The sequence below is a fragment of the Otolemur garnettii genome, unplaced genomic scaffold (genome assembly GCF_000181295.1).
Source record: "Otolemur garnettii isolate 467f Iridium unplaced genomic scaffold, OtoGar3 scaffold00062, whole genome shotgun sequence".
Classification (NCBI taxonomy): domain Eukaryota; kingdom Metazoa; phylum Chordata; class Mammalia; order Primates; family Galagidae; genus Otolemur; species Otolemur garnettii.
Window position 1 is genome coordinate 5,215,013 of NW_003852457.1, and position 14,669 is coordinate 5,229,681.

Consider the following 14,669-nt stretch of genomic DNA (forward strand, 5'->3'; position numbering starts at 1 on the left):
CACTAAGCTACCTTGCTCAGGAACAGTTTCTCATAGGTGCTTGAGGGCTACCTACTTTAGCTGGAGAGAGAGAGAGACAGAATATCTTATAGAGAGTAAAGCAGTCTTCTTAGAACAGATAGCTCTTAGTCTTTAGCAGAGCTTGGTAATCTTCAGCAGAGACACCATGCCGGCGTTCTGCAGGCAGGAGAGGAGACAGAGTCAGAGTAAGTGGATCTGTGATAGAATGCGCATGCCTCCTGACTGCCTTCTCCTCCAGCCTAATATAAGGCTGAGCTCGTGCTTCTCAACACCACAGGTGTAGAGACTGCCAATTCACCAATGCTCTCATCTCGCGAGCTCACTCATGCTTGTTAGAACCAAATCTCTCTCCATGCCCTTTTCACCAAGGTGTTCCATTACAGGTATTTCCTATAACTCTCACTCCTCCTAGCCATAGGCTATACGGGCTGCTACACATGAGGTTACCAGGTGACCTTGAAATTCAGATGTGGCTCTGTCTGGTCTTGAGTGAATGAATGAATGAACCCCCAAGTCCAAAGGAATATCAGTTTCTATCTCTTTGGGACTGTCCTTCTTCTGCCCCTCCTCCACATTGTCCTGTGCTCCAACTCCACACACCCCCTCCACACAGCTGATGCATCTTTACCAGCACCCACCCCCACTAAGTCACTGGCCTTTTGCTAGTCTGCCCCGCTGGCCAGAGGTGGGGAGTGACAGTGGCTACTTGTTCCTCTGTCTCCAGCACCTAGCATGACTCTTGGCAGTTGCTCAATGCATCATTGCGGAAGGCGTGAATGAACACGCTGTCTACAACATGTCAGACTTGCTCGGAAGGCTTTTCACCAGTACTCTCACAGATCAAATGAAAACCAAGGCTTAAGAAAACATTTTCAAAGGGAAAAACCTATGTGGACTTTTCTTCCAGGAGCAGATTTCTAGTGTGTGAATACAGTGTCCACCTTTCTTTACCCACTGCACGGAAAAGAACCTAAATGCTAGGTTGGGGGCTGCCCTCGAGCATTCCCCAAATTAAAGCATCCTCCTGAGAAGTAAGTTTGTGGCCCAACTGGAACAATCATGTGGATTTCACAGCATGCCTTTTCCTACTTGAGGACTTTTGTAAGTTTTGATGTCATCTTATTATTCTAGCTTGTTTTCTCTTTGCCCCAGTTTTTAAATTTATTTTTATTTTCTCTCTTGCTGTGCTATGTGCAAGGACTTCCTCCAATTATTTTCGGAATGAGGTTGGGTTTAAACAAACACACAACAATGTGTCCTTCTGCATTCACAATAACAAACAGTGGTGTTGTCAGCGTTTCTTATCATAGTTTCCTCTCCTTCCCTGAGGAAGACATTAGGTAACCTACTGACAAAGACTTTTTGGTTGGCCAAATGTTAGCCTGGCTTTTGAATCTTCTGCAAGAACCACCTGTGCACTTCCTTATACCCAGTTTTGGCAAAAAATCTGCTAAGTCAGTTTAGCTAGAACCCCGGCCCCCATCCTCGATATCTGACCATCCTCATTATTTAATCAGGTTCCTCATGCCCCAGTGAATATCTGATACCCAGGCTTGTCTTTGGCAAGAATCAGTTTAGTCAGAAGTCCCTTAACCCTGATGTTCCCCCTTAGTAATCTTCTATCCTCTGCCCCCACCCCCCACCTTGCTCCTTGGCTGTGAATTCTCAGTTGGCCCATGCCGTATTTCAAGTTGAGCAAGACTTCTGTACCTACAGAGAAGGCCTGGACAAGCCTGCCTTATTGTGCTTTCACAAGTTTCACTAAATAAATTTTTTCTTTAACACCACTCTTGTCATTCCAGATGAGTTCTTTATACCAGTGATTTCCATTATAGATTTCAAGGTCTTGTGACTTTACACCAGCTATGAATTGGCTTATGACAACACAAGAATGTGTCAACCAGAGGTCCATGTTCCCAACTTCTAAGGCTTCTAGTCTGAAGGAGTTACTCAGCTGTGGATGCAAGCTAAGAGACTAAGAGTCTTATCCATCAATAATTTGATGATATATTGGAATTTTCTATGAAACTAAGATATATTGTCATTTTTTCCTTTTTAAAATTTTCTCAAAACCAAAGTAATCAATATCATTTATAAAAGTTAAATGTTTTAAGATTTATGTTAATAATTCTCTTTTACACAATGGCAGTCTTATATTCCCTATCATGGGAGAAAGAGGTTGTATGTCCCATAATCAAAGACTGTCACTGTCAGCCTGCCAGGCATAAGATGAATAGAGGAAAATTCTTCCTTGTCAAGAGAAGAGTTTCTCTTCCCTGGAATCTCTTTGTTGTTTCCATTCTATAAAAACCTTAGTCCTCTTAACCTCCTTGTCGTTCCCTCCCTCTCCTACCCTTGGAAGTTTTCGGCTTCTGGCATGGATTGGCCTTTATTTTTCAGCTTCTGCAAGTGGACTGGGGGCTCCTCTTGGGAGTAGCAGGGGTCCCCGGCCCTTGGTCTGGTTCTGGATTGATGAGTTAAAAGGCCATCAGATCTCACACTGCCAAACAACCCTGCAGCATTGTCCTTTACTGTGCTAAAAGTTTTTCTGTCCTTTTGTTCTAATAAACTTTGTATATGACAAACAACAGGAAATGTGGGGAGAAAAAGAGAAGGGGAAAAATCAATATTTAAAGTTTGATTTCCTTATCGTTTGGATTTTGTGTATTATTATGAGATTTTTAATTAAAAGCTCATCTCAGATTCAATTTCTCTATTAAATGGGGTAAAGAAGGTGGGAAGTGTAAAGACTGTGACATGTAAATGAAGATACCGGCTTCATTTTTATTCCTTCTCAATTAATGTGCCTTGTGACCACTCCTGGGCCCTCTCACTAAACAGGAGTCAACTTTTCCGTTCCCGTCTCATCCGTGAAACAAAGAGAACACATCCATCCCTCTGTGGGACCAAGTTTCTCATTTAAGGACTGCCTGCAGATGCCTCCCCTCTGTTTGCAGATCTTCTCTTTCCACCCCTCCTCATTTGGGGGGCCTGGTCCTGCATCTTCCAGTAGGATGATCCCTTCAGAATCCAGTGGGGGTGGTGGTCAGGCACTCACGCTGTCCTTGCATCTTCAGGGTCCACATACCCTGTGAAAACATGATCACATACCCACACCTGCACTCGTACCCTCCATACACACACCTGCAAACAAATGAAGAATTTCAAGGAACACAGCCAAGGGCACGCAGAGAGAAGAGCCTTTCTCTAGGAAGTACAAGTCATAGACTTGCAGCTCTGCCTGGGATACGGGCACCTCTTCCCGCGGATTGGGTTAGCTGCTAGGATCAGAGCCTCTTAAACCTGCATGTGAGAGGAGGATCTTTGCTTGGTACTCTGTGGGTGCGTAGCCACAGTCGTGGAGGAAGGGGAGAGTCTGAAGGGCAGCCCTCCTCCTTTCCCTATGCAAGGTAGTTTCCCACAAAAAAAGAATAGTCCTCTCCAAAGATGCCTTCACTCGTCCACCTCTTAGAGAATGTCTCAAAGTTTCGAAATGAGATGTTTTAATGACATTAGGACAATGACTCAGTTGAAGCTCAATGTGTGAAGGCCTCATCTCTGCGTCTGAACGATGGGGCCTCCTCACAAGCACCAGCCTCAGGTGGGAGTTCAGTGGTGACAAGGAGGGGTGAGGGCAGGTGGAGGTTGTGTATTTCCCTTTCCTGATCTTGCTTGGAGGCTACTGCCCCCCCCCCAATTTTCCCCTTTCTCTCTCTCAGTGTGCATGTGTGTGTGAACAAGAGAATAAACTGAATATAAATCTCATCAAGCATCCAGATGTTTTCAGAAATCTGTCATCGCACACTTGATTGAAAGACATTTTCACTCAACACCTGGTTTTTGTTGTTGTATCAACTCGGGGGAAGATGAATCAGACTTGGAGAACTGGAAGGGAACATTTTGGTCCAAATGCTTTGACTCAGTCCAATTCCATTTGCCATCTATAATGCATTTAACCCCTTCCTTCCCTGACTGGAGTCCTCTCTTGCTTCAGCCCTCATTTTCTGAGGCCCCCATGCTAGTGGGCTCCTACTTAGCAAGGCCCCAGGTGCAGCCTGAGAACACAGGGGTTAACGCTCACAGGGGAGACGCTCAAACAGTGGGACAACCTACTTCTCCTGGTCAGTGCTTGGGTGAAAAGTCCTCAAAGGTGTCTGGACACTCTTTAGCAGTGCTCAGGAAGGATGGGTCCCCATTGGTCTGCCGCAGTCACCCCAATAACATGCCCTTGTGTTGGCTTGACCTCCTTCCCTTTTTCTCACCTTTCATTTCTGCTGCCCCATGTTCTGTCTTAACCAGTCTATCTGCTCACATGCCCTTGTCTCACCCACAGGTTTGGGGGGAGCTCAAATAAAAAGAGTTGGTACCAGGAGAGTCCTAGAAGCAGTCTCTCAAGGTGGGTCTCTGGCACTGGACAACTCGCCAGTGAGATGAACATCCCAGCAGTAGGCAGGATGTAGTGACCACTGGTGCACAGAAGCACCACAGTCCCGGAGACTCACACTGGCAGTGGGTCAGAGTGTGGTGCGGGTGCAGGTGAGAGTGTGGGTGTGTGAGGGCCAATTAGGCGATGGCAATTTCAGGGTACGATCAGAGACTTTTCTGAACTACTGTGTAGCTTTGAAGAAAGGAAATGGTGGGCTCAGGACAGCCTCCTTTCAACCCCAGACACACTGTGAAGACTAGAAAGCCTCCATACTCCACTGAAAGAGACTCTGAAGTCTTGAAGCCATAGGGAATGCTGCGCTGAAAATCAGACCCAGACTAATCATCTAAGGATGATAGGCCCGAAGACTTAACAGCCTCAACAGGTCTCCTGTGCCACCTTTACTGCCCTGAAACCTAAGAACCTCAACCTCTGGATTCCCCTGAAACTCCTGGGATGGCAAAATCAGGGGAAGCCCTCTCTCCTTCTCAGAAAAGGGAAATCTCCTTTTCATCTAGAGACTCTGCAAACATTACATTAGAGGCTGGTACCTCATAAAATAATGGTTGTTCTCTTCAAGAACCACCTGCCTCTCATCACTGCTTCACATTAATAACTAGAGGAATTCTGTTAAATATTGAATTAGGAGGAAATACACACATACAAAAAGAATGGGAGGTGGTAGCCAATATATCAGTTGGCAGAAATGTGGGGAAGGCAGGCAGGATTGGCTCAGGAAGGGCAGAATTCAAGGCTGGATAGGGGAGAATTTATTGAAATATTATACTTTTCTGAGACTCAAGGGCCAGCACCGTGGAGAAGACACCTGAAGCTGATGCCAATTCACTGCTAGAATGGTACCACGAGGTGTGGACATCATGATGGGCTACATAAAAATGGTGGAGAATACTGAGGTAGGGGCAAAAGGCACACGGTGTGTGATGCTGGCATGCATACTTTTGCAGGAATAGAGGACATACCACCTGAGGATATTTCCTCAGAGTCCAGAGGACATTCCTTTCACTTAGGCAGTAAGAAAAGCCCCAGGGAGCGGGGCACTGGTTTATTTGGGAATCTCAATACTGGCTGTCCTTTGGGTTAGAGTTCACCAGGGGAGATGCTATTACGGAATTAGGCTTCCTGGTATCATTGGGCATGGTCAAATCTGGGAATAAAACAGAGGGCAGCACTTTAAACATCACATGATTATGATGATCAAAGTCATCATAACCACTGCCATGGGTGGTAAGAGCAGAGGAAGCCCTGACTACTGGGGACAGGGCACAGTGGTGAATAGATCAAGGAATTCCTAGTGGCAAGACATATTGACAGCTGATGAGTTCTTGCTTGATTCATATAATCAGAATCACAAGCTGGCATGTGCAATGGAAATACTAAGACCCTATACCTAGTTTCCAAATCCAGGAAACTAGGTTCAGGATTCATATATATATATATATGTGTGTGTGTGTGTGTGTGTGTGTGTGTGTGTGTGTACAAATATATATACCTGCAAAGTCATCACAAGTATATACAACCAATATTTTTCTGATTTTTCCCCAAAGACACTTGCACCAGAGTAATTGGACATTAGGGGAAGGGGAATACCAAATGTTTTCTAGGGCCATTGGTATGAGCTAACTCTCACATCAGGAGACCCAAAATACCATCATACCTCTCCCCATTAAATTATGGGCTTATTGAGGCCAAGTAATGAAGGAGTTTAGACTGAGCCCATTTCATGTGGTGTCATGGGTCTGCTTATCCACCCTCCCATTACTGTTCTGGATTGGGGTGGCAATCCCTGCAGATGGAAGAAGTCCTATGCGCACTCCCTGACCTATTTAATAAAAGCCATTACAATAGGATTGGTGAAGTGAATATCCTTAAATTACTCTCCAGAAGTGGAACACCCTGAAACTCTTCTTCAAGTGGAATCTCACAAAAGCACAGCTCCTACCTACCTACAAGAGTAATTGGAAATACTATCATGTCACTGGTGAGCTATTATGTTAATGCCACCATCAAAAACATAAAGATTCAGGAATGGTCATGCTTACCATATATCCCACATTCAGTTTATTAGTTAAATATCTGGGAAAAAAACATGGATTGTGTTCCAAGGGTCACAGTTGCAAGTCTTATATCAGATATGTTATCTTTCCCAGAACAGAACAGCTGTGGTACTCAGCATGAGGCTAGTAAGATGCTGTATGTCTTTTTAAGCCTCATCAATAAGAATAATCCAAAGCAGTTTAATATAATATATTCTGCATGGACTTCTGTCACCTTGGCAGTCCTGAGAACGTAATGAGGGCTCACTATAGTGACAAATATCCAGTTTAGTAAGCAGGAGTTAGCAATTCACCTGGATCCCCTGACAAGATGCATGATTACTGGGGGGCTTCAGGGGTTTGCTGCATCAGTGATGTCTTTAGGGGCATGGCAGGGGACATTTGCACACATACTAAGTTAAAATCAATATGTTCATCTTGTACTACAACCACTGAGGTGCTGGCAGGCGGCACTGAATGCACTTGGAATGACTTAAACAACTCGTTTACTGCACAGCACAGAGGCTTCTAGCTTCACATGGCACAGCAGTTCCGGACTGGCAGGTGAGCTTCCCTGTTAGGCCGTGTGATCCAGCACATCTCAGGGTGCTAGACATTTCCAGGGAAAGCCAATATGAAGTCTCTGAGAAGCTCCTAGTCGTGAATCCCAACTCAGGTCACTATGGTTCTTCAACAAAACCAAACTTGTGCTAGGGAACTATTTGCCATCTAGAAAAGGTGCTGATGAGGGGATGTTGGGACCTACCAGAGACTGAGCAACTAACCACAGATGTAAGTGAACTCATGAGTGGCGCTCCAATTGGTGGCATTGCTAGACTCATCTGGCCGCCTTGGTGTACGCAGGAGTAGTGAACTTGGGAGAGCCCTAGAATGAGTGGCCCATGGGGAGAAACTATAAATCAATTGCAGCCTCAGAACCAGTTTCAGCAGTGGAGAGTAACCTTGGTGTAGGAAGACCTTCACCGAGATTGCAGAGGACCACCACCTCCTGAGCTCAGTGACGGACTGGACTGAACGTAGCCTGTAAGAAGATCCAAGCGCTGCTCTAGGCAGGCCGTGCCAGACACTCCTCATGCCTTGGCTCACGTCCTTTCAGCCTCCAGTTTTAGCTTTGATAGTGACAGACAGTTTCCTGCCAGCTTCTACTCATTCCAGGCTGATAACTCGTCATCCCAACTAGGCACAGTATGTCTTTCATTTGCTACTGCGAGATCTCTCCAGTGCTACATATGCTGGAAGAATAAAATACCTCATTGACAGGTGAGGAGGCACAGCTGATAGGAGACAGGTGCATATGGAGAAGGACTTCCCACACCTCACCCTGAAGGGACAGTTCCTAGAGGTGGTCTGTGCCCCCAGGGGCTGCAGACAGGTCTACTTGCTTTCCACAGTGATACCCTCTTTCCCACATCCTATGTCAAGATTTTCTCCTTTCCCTCCTCTTATGTCTCCTCTCTCCTAATTACGCTCCAAAAAATTATCTGAACAAGGTCTTTGTCTTATTCTCCTTTCTGAGATTCACATCTCTTAGAAATATTTCCTTCCTTCAATTCCCTTAGTTTCTGCCTTACTTCAGGTACTCACCATCTTTTATGTGGACAGTAATAAAACCACTTATATGGTCTCCCCGGCCCATAAAAAGTCCCTTTTTGATCTATACTTTTACAATATATAGGTAGTCATTGTCACACTGTCCTACATCACAATCTTTAACGACTCAGAGCTGGAACCCATGTTTCCTTCCTGTGGCATTCAGCATCCTCAGCCAGTGTCCTATCCACTCATGTCTCAATCAGTTTGACGCTGCCTTGTAGCCTTTGTTTATCTCACCTGTGGCTTCTGCTCATCCCTCAGGCAAGCTGAAGTGGGCGCCTTCAGATCATCTGCCCAGTATCTCTTTCCTGGGAACTGACTCTCACTCACTCCAGCAGTTACCTAGGAACTGTGTTTACACAGCGTGGCCCAAGCCCTCTGACCACAGCGGATGTGTTTAAAGATGAACATATACATCAAGACGTCTGTCCAATTAGAGTCACTTCTTGGACATTTTGGGGACTTGTTCCAGTGGTACAATTAAATAAATCTGTAGTTAAGGATGTAAATTTAAGGGCATTCTTCACATTTGAGTCTTTGGTTCCAGTTACCCTGGGGAAGCTTTCCTGGCTTGGCTAGTAAGCCATATTTTGGATTTTGTGAGACAATTTCTTCCTCTCTTCATTGGTTTAATTTTTTTTTAATCACTTGTAATCTGTAGAGTTTTAAGTAAAACTCAAGTCATGTATTTTTCCCTCTATTTATTTATTCATTCAATTCAGAGATGCTTCCCTCTCCCTGTAGTAGGTAACAATGGTGACCTCAATTAACGACCTTCCTGTGTCCACACCCTTTGTTTGCCATGTGATTTTATGGTGCCTTCAATCAGAAATGGAGTCCATATTCACAATTCTTGAATCCGGTTGGTCTCATGACTTGCTCTGGGCAATGTAATATGATCCCTGCCATTTCAAGTCTAAGCCTCAAGAGGCCACATGTACTCTCTTGGAATCTACCTCTGTCCTGTGAACTAGCCTGGGCTAGCTTGGTAGAAGGCAGGAGACACAGAAGGGAGAAGATATGTTCTAGCTAGTTGGAAGAATGTTTCCTCACCAGCCTGCGGCTGACCACAGATGTATGAAGGAGCTCAGCTCAGACTAGAAGAACCACCCAGCTTAGCCGCACCTAATTGCTGATGCCCAATTTAATGCACAGCAGCAAACACTAAATAAACAACTACTGTTTTAAGCCATTAAATTTGAGAGTGGTTATGCAGTAACAAGCTAAACAATATAGTTGACTTCATTTTTTAGGTGAGGAAACTGAGGCCTCTAAAACAGCACCCTCCAGGCTTTTTGACATCAGGAAACAGTTTCATGGAAGACACTTTTTCCAAGGATGAGTGAGGGAGGTAAAGAATGGGATGGGGCAGGAGGCAGAGCTCAGTCAGTGATGCTCTACGGCCCGGTTCCTGATAGGCCATGGACTGGTACTGGTCTGCAGCCCGGAGATTGGGGGCTGCAGCTCTAATAGATTAAATATCCAGCCCCTGTTAGTAAAAACTAAAGGACTCAAACTCAAGATTCCTCTCCTAGTTCAGTGTGCTTTTCTTTTATGGGGGACTGAAACCAAAAAAGAAAAATAAATTAAAAAACCAAGATATGAATATTATGACTACTCTTTACTTTCTGTATGCTATCCCTTTAATTTTCACATGAACTCCATGAGGAGAATTTTATTAAATCTGTTTTAAAGATTAAGTATAAAATTGGAAAGAAACTTACAAAACTACAAGGTAGAGTATCTGGAATTCAATCCTAGGCTTGTGTGCCTGCAAAATCCTGCATTTTCTAATTTTCATCTAGAAAAATTCACATTTTTTATTTTACTCATCACAATTTCATCATCACTGAGGACCATAATATGGAACTGCTGATTTTTCTCCCACTATAAACCATGGTTTCATTGCATATGTTATGTTTACACTTGTATATTGCAGTAATAATGTCCTCACTCCAGGCCAGATACTTTGCTTGGTGTTTTTTTTTTTTTTTCCTGAATTGTCCTTTTTGATTCCCACAGTCATTCTAAGAGATAAAAACGATTATTGGCTAAAACAGGCAGAGAAAAAACTTCAGTTCAAGATATTTAAATCACTCATCCAGGGTTATTTCTGATTCTAAACCTTATTTCCTTATCCACTATGTAATACTGTACCCCAAAGGTGTTCATGTTGAAAGGTGCCTCAAAGTGAAGTCTCTGGGAGCGTCAGCTGAAGACCAGACCCAGCGTAACCCCACTGAGTCCAGGAAGCATATGGGTGTGATTTACCTCATTTTCATATCATAAATTGTGCTTTTTATGTCACTGTTCTGTCATTCTTGTTCCTGCTGGAAACTCTGCTTTCATCTTCCTCTTTTCCTTTTGCTTTTCCTAAGTCCCAATGTTTGGGACTGAGATCTGAGCAGGCAGAGTTTAAGGGTCCCTAGAGCATTTGTTATGCAGACAGTTACAGTTGGAGGTGACATCTATGAGAAGAGAAACCTATTTTCTAGATGGAACATTTTTTTGTTGTTGTTGCTGCTGTTCAAAGAGAATTACAAAATTGTGAGAATAAGGCATCTGGCTATTTCACCTTGTTGACAAGTTTTCAAGGATGATTGATAACTCCAGCTCTGACCCCAACATACACATGTGCTAATACTATAAATTCTTGTTTAGTCCATATATCTTGATTAAATCCTGGACGCTGCTGATGCACTTGGTGAACAAACACCACGCCCAAAGCCCCGGGGAGGGGATAAACCCAAGGAAGAAAACTGAGTTAACATAAGTGAGTTAGGAAGACGCCTCAGGAAAGGGCCTCTGGTTTGGGCCATCACAATGGGAAGAGGCCACGTGGGTCAGGGGCCCCCAGAGGCCTCAGAGGACTTACTATGGAACAGGGGGCTGCCTGGCTCGAGGAGTGTGATAGGAGGGCTCCTGCTCCAAGGTGTCCCACTATCTCTGCCTCTCTGTCCCCAAGATCCAGAAACAAAGACCAACCCAAATTTTATCACAGGGGCATAAGCAAGAAGCTGACAGGGAAACCAGGGCAGCTTCTCTCGGGTGATGAGGATGGTGGCTCGGAAGATAAGCAGGACTGACCAAGGACAGAAGGACAGGAAGGAGGTCCAGGCGGAGGAGGCAACGTGCACTGTCCTGGGAGACACAGCCGTCCAGGATCTCCAGGGTTTGGGGACTCACAGGCAACAGTGGCCCTACAGCTGAAAGACAGAAAGTGGAAGCCACGTCTGCTATGACAAATCCTGTGGAAGCCACGTCTGCTATGACACGTCCTGAGGAAGCCACATCTGCTATGACAAATCCTGTGGAAGCCATGTCTGCTATGACACATCCTGTGGAAGCCACGTCTGCTATGACACATCCTGAGGAAGCCACGTCTGCTATGACTTGTCCTGAGGAAGCCACGTCTGCTATGACAAATCCTGTGGAAGCCATGTCTGCTATGACACCTCCTGTGGAAGCCATGTCTGCTATGACATGTCCTGAGGAAGCCACGTCTGCTATGACAAATCCTGTGGAAGCCACGTCTGCTATGACACGTCCTGAGGAAGCCACGTCTGCTCATGGCACGTCCTGAGGAAGGAGGATTCATCAGGGGGACTTGTTTTCTTTTTAACCTCCTTATTTTCACAGTCAAAGGATGTGTCTCCTTTAATGCTGTTGAATTGCAAGATGAATTATGAATTATTACTAAAATAAAATGGAAGCAATAATGTGAAACATGGTTTTGTTTTCCCAGACATTATTCTGAAAACCACTTGTTAGGAGCCGCAGAAGAACGTTGAGAGTTTTAAGCTGGGACAGATTGTGTGCATCAGGGCCCTCTGAACTGGATTAGGAAAGACACCATGGCAATCACAACAACAAAAGGGATAGAAAAAGGAGCAGGGAACACAGGAGGCCTGATGAGAGGGAGAACCCCACACGGCAAAGTCTGGTCTCAGCTCAGCTCTGTTCCTAAACATTTGGAAACTACATTCTAAGTGTTTACACGGAGTGCATGTATTCCTAGGAGGAATATTCAAATCATGAAAAATACCATTGATTAAGTTATAGTGAGAAACAAGGTGTCCTGTCTGGAAGCCCAGATGATAGTGGATTTGAGGGTCCTGGACTGGTTTTTCTGTCCATGGAGAAGATGATCATGGGGGAATGATTTATTCTCAGGAATCTTCTTGGTGAATATTACTCATCCAGTAAACCAGTGTTTATTGACTAGGAAGTGAGTGTGTTGTGTCTGTGTGTATCTGAGTGTGTGCACGTGTGTGTGAGGCTGAGTATATGTATGAGTGTGTGTGAGTGTGTGCATGTGTGTGGGGGGTGTGAGAGTGTGTGCATGTGTGTGGGGGGTGTGAGAGTGTGTGAGTGTATGTGTATGAGTTTGTGTGAGGCCGAGTATGAGTGTGTGTGAGTGTGTGTGCATGTGTGTGGGGTGTGAGAGTGTGTATGAGTTTGTGTTTGCATGTGTTTGGTGGTGTGTGAGATTGTGTGGGTGTAAGCAATTGTGTGTGTATGTGGGTGTGTGAGAGTGTGTGTATGAGTGTAAGTGTGTGTGAGCATGTGTGTGAGGCCAAGTATATGTATGAGTGTGTGTGAGTGTGTGTGCGTGGGGGGTGTGTGAAAGTGTGTGTACGAGTGTAAGAATGTGTATGCATGTGTGAGTGGGTGTGAGTGTGTTCATGCATGTCTGTGCACAGGTGCATGTAAGGAGCAAGGCACTATGGGACCACGTGCAGTGGATTTGCTGGTGGTCTAGTAGGGAAGATGAACAAATACCAGTACACACTCTTGAGTACAAGAAGGAAGTATCATGATGTGTGTAGGCTCTGAGCAGACCAGATAAGAGCATAATACCTCCTTTCATTTTCTAGAAATGGTATTTCTGTTAGGAATTGGTCATATCTGATTCCTGGTACAACCCCTGCCAGGAAGTGGTAGTGTTTTCAAATGAAGTCATTAATAAAAATCAATTACCAGGGGCTTTCCAATGACGTTGATAATAGGAGAACTACTTATGCTCGATGACTAAGCATGTTCTACAGTGTTTGAGCCTCTATTAGTTTCCTAGGGCTACCAATAACAAAGCACCACAGACCAGGTAAATTCAAAGATAGAAATTTCCTTTCTCATAGTTCTGGAGACCAGAATTGTATGATCAAGATGTTGGTTGGTTTGGTTTATTCTGAGCCATCTGACTGGGGCTTACTGTCTTCTCCCCATGTCCTTGCCTGGTCTTTCCTCCATATGCATCTCTCTTTCCAAATTTCCTCTTCCTGTACAGACACCAGTCATACTGGATTAGAGCCCATTCATAGGATCTTATTTCACCTTAATTATCTCTTTTAAAACTTTTTATTTAAGTATGGTTGCATTCTGAGGGGTTTAACCCTTACATAGAAATTTGAGGGGACACAATTTCACCCATAGCACAGCCGTGTGTGCTGAAGTTGAGATGGGGAAAATGTGAAACAGGATTATTGCTCTGACTCAACTAGGATCAGGACATTTGTGAAAAGACAAGCTTACGTGGTACAAATCTAACTGTAAAAGGGGACAACTCAGGGTGTCTTGATCAATGGGGGGGAGTCTGGATAGGGGGCTTCTTTAGCATTATGGAGCCCTGTCTCACGGCTGCAGTAGCCTGGGATCCAGGGCACTGGTCGTGGAGGGAAGTTCAGCCTTAGAGCCCATAAGTTCTCTATGTTGACTTTGAGCAATCTCTTTCAGTCTGTTCACTTTCATAGTTGTCTGCTGTCATTGTAAGATGCCTGTGATTTCAGGGTAGTAGGTTACCTCACCCAGTCTACAGCAGAGAGAGAATCTATCACTGCAGCCTGAGGTCACATGGATGCCTCTGCCAGCTGAGTTGTCGTCCCTGATGATTGAATGTGAAGTAAACTAAAGCTTACAGGTATTTCCACTGTGTCCTTCCGCTAAGCCCCATCTCCCCTGAGCTTTACATAATTGTGGGACTTCAAATCAGGAACTTACATGTGTCCCAAATGAGTTTATATTGTTTTATCTGGGTCTTGACTTGGGAATAGAGTTTTTCATCAGCTCCAAGTTGTATGACCATGGCCAAGTCATTTGATGTGAAAAATTAAGGTTAAAAGAATTTATTCACAAGTTGTGGAGGGAATTGAATGAACGATATAAATGACAGTGACTATTATTACTGCACATTGCCAAGGTCATAATGCAGTGAGTCCACTAAGGATCCAATGTTTAGGGGAACAATAGGGAAGGAGGAGACCTAGGAGTTGGGAGCAGATCCATAAAGGCCTGGGTCCTTGCAGTCTCTAGAGACTTACCATTCCCCTGCCTGCACTGTGAAGTGATCTGGGCTCAAACCCTTTCACAGCCACCTGGCTTAGCTTCCCCTGGCTGTGCTTGAGTTGAATCTTCTCTCTCTCCTTTGTTTACTATTATGTCATATCTCAATTGTATCCCATTACTTTTTGGGTGCCGATTTTGTCAATTGGATTACTTGATACTCTTTCAAGCTTCGTATCATCTGCAAATTTAATTTCTATTATCTAAGTAAAGTC